The following is a 5972-nucleotide window of genomic DNA, read 5'->3' on the forward strand; positions in this document are numbered from 1 at the left end:
CAGCTCAGCGAGCGCACCAGCTGATGCCGCGTTCACGTGACACCCCCAACTTCCGAGCCTTCGACTTAGTCCATCCGCGCAGTCCGCAGGGATTTAGAGAGAAACTCAGCCTTGCGTGCTGATTATAGTTCAAACAAATCGCACATTTTAGTAACATTTTCAGCGCATTCAAACAAACACTTATGATCGCGTGTGCGGGCATCGGAGAAGCTATTGCACAAATAGCAATATTGTTTTAACAGCGGGTTTTCCAATGTCTTCTTTTGTTGTTAACCGATACATTAAGAGTTTCTTGTATCTTTATAATATTATATGTAAAACCAAGGACGTAACACACTGGATCTGTTTATTTGTTTAAAGTCATTTTATTTTGTCAACTTCAAATATAAGCTATAGGCCAGGTACAATTGCGTTAGTGTGCAGTCTAAATAATCCACTAGAGAGAGACAAAGCACCATTTATGATGCTTTTCTGTTGGCTGTTAGCTGAGATTCATATTTTGACTCATTTGGTGCAATAGTCAAAGCAAAACGTGCTTTTTTTTTGTCCTGCATTTAAATAACAGTCCTATGAACGCACCACCACTTTGAGCCCCTCTGTCACTCCTACTGCACACCTCGCCACTGGCATACATGTCTTGCATCATCCTCACATACTTGTATGCATGTACACTTCATGCAGTACCACAATTCCTCTCTTGGCACTCAATAATATGCTTTCTCTAGATCCACAAAGACACAGTGCAGCTCCTTCTCCTTCTATACTTCTCCATCAACACTCTCAAAGCAAACATCCCATCTGTAGTGCTCTGATCATCACATCTCTTTTTAAACTAGCTTCAACAACTCTTTCCCGTATCTCCATGGTGTGACTCATTAACTTTATCCCTCTGTAGTTCCTAATCGGTGCTAATACACTTCTTCTCCATTCCTCAGGTATCCCCTCATTCTCCAGGATTGTGTTAAACAATCTAGATAAAAAGTCTACTGTGCTCTCTTCTAGACACAGGTATGCCAGCTGGCCTTCACTTCCTCCTTAGTAATCCTCTGCACTTCCTGATTCACTAACTTTTCTCCATCTGATCTCTTATTTTCTCCATTCATCAGTCCTTCCATCTTCTCATCACATTCTTTTCACTTGTTAGCACATTACCATCTCTATCCTCACCCTAACCTGCTTCACATCTTTTCCAGCTCTCTGCCTGGCCAATCGATACAAGTCCTTTTCTCCTTCCTAGTCCAACCTCACATACATGTTACTATAAGCCTTTCCCTTTTCCTTTGCCACCTCTCTAGTTGCTGTACGTCTAGCCTCCCACCTTGTGTCTACTTTCTTAATTTCCTCAACTATTCCACTTTTTCTTTGCTAATCTCTTCCTTTGAATGCTTTCCTGTACTTCCTCATTCCACCACCATGTCTCCTTGGTGTGATATGCTTTTTTAATTAGTGGCTTTTGAAGTCACCAGGAGGTGGATTTTCTTATCTTTGGAAAGAGCCAAGTGTAACTGACAGGTCACTGGTTGTGGCCTCACACCACGGAGGTTCAGGTGTGTTCAGTTTGAACCTCCCAGATGGCTGGGATCTTTCTATGCAGAGTTCTCATGGTGTCTCCAGGTTTCTCCTTCACTCCAGGTTAAAGCACCAAACTATGTTTGAATGATTATTTGTCTCTCCGTGTTAGTTCTGTTATGTTGGTGTCCAGGGTGTGTCCCACCTCTGATTCAGTGACAGGTGGAATTTACTCCAGCACCTTCCCTGAGCTGCATAAACTGTTAAGAAAATGAATGGATGTATAAGCTCACTGGCTGGTGACTGCAGCTTCATGTTTAGGGACTAATGTTGCAGCACTAACAGCAATAATGTAAATGGAAAGGCGGTGAGGAAGCAAGACACGAGGAAACAAGTATAGCTTGGGAAGCAGGGCCCGTGACATCATCACCACAGGTTGGTAGGGGACAGCCATGCACTGACACGCAGTAGTGGACTGCAAGCTGATTGGCTGAACTCCGATAAATGAAGGCAGAGAAAGGACAGATGAGAGAGGAATGCTTCTGCACTCAGTCCTCTTTCTCTCTTCAGCCGCTTGCTCTGTTCCTTTCTCTCCTGCCTGCTCTGCTCAGAGGAGGGATTTGCCCTATCTTCCTTGGCTTAGCACACCATTGTGAAGGCAGTGGGAGGATGGAGAGATGCAGAAGGAAAAAGAGGGGGAGAGGATGAAAGGGAAACAGCTGCTGCCTTTAAACTGATGTTCTTCTTATCGTGATATAATACAGGATATGTTCAGTGACTCAGCCATCAAAGAGCTGCTTGGAAACAATTATATCCTCTGCTTTATATGTGTGTGTGTGTGTGTGTGTGAGTGATTATGCATATCTAAATTGTAGGCATGTTTTATTTAAATATGAATTTGTTTATCATGCCTGTGTATGGAAAACTATTTCAATTAGAAGAACATGAAACATTAGATGAAATCATCTGAGGGATGACAAAAAATATATAGTTACATACAGTGACTCATAATAATGTCATAATTATGGCATACAAGTCAAAGATTTGGATTATGAATGCAACATGATTGGTACTGTTATTAACGCTAAATTGCCAGTTTAAATTGTTTCTGTTGGACATAAGTTATATAGGCTCTTGTTGCATGTATAATTCTGCATCTGGTCTATAGTAACCATATGGCCTGTCTGTTTACAGGCTGAAATGAATGCTGATTGGTGGATAAGTGAGTGCTAATGAGAATGAGTGTGCCACAAGCCCTCGTTGGCAGTTTAAACACTAATTCAGTGAATTTGAAAAATGGTACAGTTTTAAATCCCACTGCATAATTTCAGATAATTTCTTTCCGGTCTGGGTGTTCAAGTTAAAGCCTTAGAGGATGTCAGTGGGTTGAGCAAGGGCTAGCTGTTTCCCATTGTTTCCAGCATTTATGATAAAGTATGCTAAATGCCCCCCAAAATAAAATTGGACATACCTCAGGTAGTAGTATCAAATGCCTCCTGATAACACATTGGGCTCATTGTGCAGTGCTATTTAATGTCCTCAATAATGAAGCTGCAGACCAATATGGGAGTGGCATTGGTCTTACTTATGAGACCAAACAGAGCAATTAACAATCTAACCAAAATGAAGAGAAGCCAGTATTTTTTTGGTTCAAACGAATCAAAAAGAATGGTACTGGGTTTTTAGTTTTTGACGCCTATTAGGGTTTTTTCTTCAGTACAGTAGGTAGGCCAAACCCTTCTGAAACCCCACACCTTACAAAAGCATGAGCTGGGAAGGGTGCTGACCACTCACCCAGGCTATGTGGTAGGGTCTAAATTGATTCAAGGCAGCTTAAGTTTCATGACAAAAACACTGCATCTTTTAAAAACACGGATGTGCTGAAAAACTGCAAAGTACCTGTTTACATAGGAGTTTGTGAGTATTTTTAACCTATCAGCAATTTTTTATTCAGTTGATGAATAAATAAGTCCAAGCGGAGGTCTCTAAAGTGTTCATTTTTAGCTGGTGAACAGTCCAAAACCTAAAGATTTATAATTTCCTTTACTATAAAAGAGAATAAAGCAGTAATAATTTGCATTTATGAATTTCTGATTATTTCAGTGCTTCTATGCAGTTAATCCCTTGTTGCTCATCTGTTTTCCAGATCCTCAGTGTAACAAAACACGGGTACTTTGTGCCTTACTGTAGATAGAGGACCAAAAGTGAGAGAAAGCAAACTCTTTAGAGTCTGATTTCTTCTTTTTTTTGCCATCCTCTTTTGTTTCATGGTATCGTTGACTCTCCTAATCATCCCTCCACTGATGTCTTCAGCCCTGGATGCTTTTCTCCCCTCCTCCCCTCCTCCTCTCTCCCTTTTGTCTTTCTGCTTGAGCAGAATTCACAGCTCCAAGGCTTTTTTCACGCTTCAGATGGCCATAGTGTTACTATAGTCAAGGAGCACACACACACACACACACACACACACACACACACACACACACACACACACACACACACACACACACACACACACACACACACACACACACACAAACATATGAGACTGCGCTCTTCGTCAGTGACAATGACTCTGAATGCTCTTCACTCATAGTTTGACCTTCTTGGAAATCACAAGTGTCTCTTGTCCACAAGAACTCAGCATTTACCCACTCAGTCTGCAGCTCAGTGCAAGTAAAAGCTGGAACACTGGACTAACATTACATGATTTAGAAAAGCGTTTCGGTGGATAACAGCCACATGGCTCTTGGGATGCTTGAGTCAAGCGTCTGATGCTTTATACCAAACTGAACTATCTCAGCATTTTCTGGAGTTACCAAAACTTTTGTTGGAGTCTTTGTGACTTTGCTGATGCCTTAACATATTTTCATTTTCATTAGGCACATTTGTGGTTTCATTTGGAATGTACTGTATAACAACAGGATATGTTAATTTGTGAGAATATTTTCTGCATGCATTAATGGTCCTCTTAAGACAAACTCTGGGGCCACTTTGTTGATCTTCTGACTTAATCACTGTCAAAAATTCAATTGAATCAACATTTTGTTTAAAAAGAAAGTATTTGCAAAACTAATGTTTAAATAATGTGTTCACATTAGTCCACTGAAGGCTCAGGTACATGCTCCATAAAGCTGCTTGCAGTCTCTTGGCAGATTATTGATCTTTGGTTGTTTCATAGTAATATTTGTGCCTGAGCATGGAATATATTACTATTCACTCACTGGTCATTTAGTTAGTTACACCTGTCCAACTGCTTGTCAGAGGAGAATGGCCAGACTGCTTTGAGCTGATAGGAAGGCAAGAGTAACTCAAATAACCACATTACAACCAAGCAGGGTTATAATAGTTTTGGATTTTACATTATAGTTTAGTTTTTACTTTTTTTTCTCTAATTCAGTTAGTTTTAATTAGTTTTCAGAGTGGTTTTGCTCGTTTTTATTAGTTTTATTTTTGGTTTCATGCTTAGTTTTAGTTAGTTTCAGTATTAGTTTTAGTATTTTCATACCTGATCAGGTGCAAGATTCAAGGCGCAAAAGTGACTATTGTGTAATGAAAACTTGACAAAAGATACAGTTTAAAGAAATATAGTCAACAACCAACTGTTCACAAGACATGCTAAATTTGTGTAATATTAAGGACACACATGAACATCAACAGGGAGAAACAAAGAAAAACATGAACTCCCAAACTCAATAAATTCTACAATAAACTCCACAATAAAGTTCAGCATCAGTGCAGCAGATTAATAACGCCTACATGTGGTGTTAAACAAAAACAAACTCTTTGAAGGAGTCAAAGCTCAAATCCAGCTGCATCCTGATGTTCTCACCACCTGAAGCTGCTTCTGTTTTGGAGCTAGCTTGGTTAGATGCTCGCTAATTAAACCTGCAGGGTCTTTGTGGCCTCTGTACACAACCTACAGAAGTTGCCGACCTCATGTCCGCATTTATGCTTGTGTAGCTGGATTGTGTGTGTTAATTACCTTGTGGTCGTGTGCAGGTGTTTGTACTCAAAGAACCTCCATACGGGACTCTGCCGCTTTCTCGGCAGACCGCAGCCATTATGGGCTCGACACACGGGGAGCGACAAACGACAGCGACGAATGGGTCGCATCGCCACTGGGGTGAAACCGAACACACGGGAGGCGATAGCGACGGCAGCTTTGCGAATCGCGCTCTTACGTCACTCGTCTCCAAGAAATGTGATTGGTTATGAAACTGGAGGGATTTAGACATTTTCAAAGCAGTCCGTGTCAGACACGGGAATAAAGATGAGGAGTCTGAAGATTTTATTGGAACTGACAGAAATCTTGCTGTTAAGTCTCCTCTACAAAAGAAAAAGACAACCTCGCGTTCATCCTATATTAGCACAAAAGTCCTCTCTATCCGTCTGTTTAACGTTAGTCTTGCACCAACACGTTCTCATATGGCTGCCTTTTATGTTTAACTCGATAATCACTGCGT

The sequence above is a fragment of the Archocentrus centrarchus genome, chromosome 8, assembly GCF_007364275.1.
Source record: "Archocentrus centrarchus isolate MPI-CPG fArcCen1 chromosome 8, fArcCen1, whole genome shotgun sequence".
In the NCBI taxonomy this organism is placed as follows: Eukaryota; Metazoa; Chordata; class Actinopteri; order Cichliformes; family Cichlidae; genus Archocentrus; species Archocentrus centrarchus.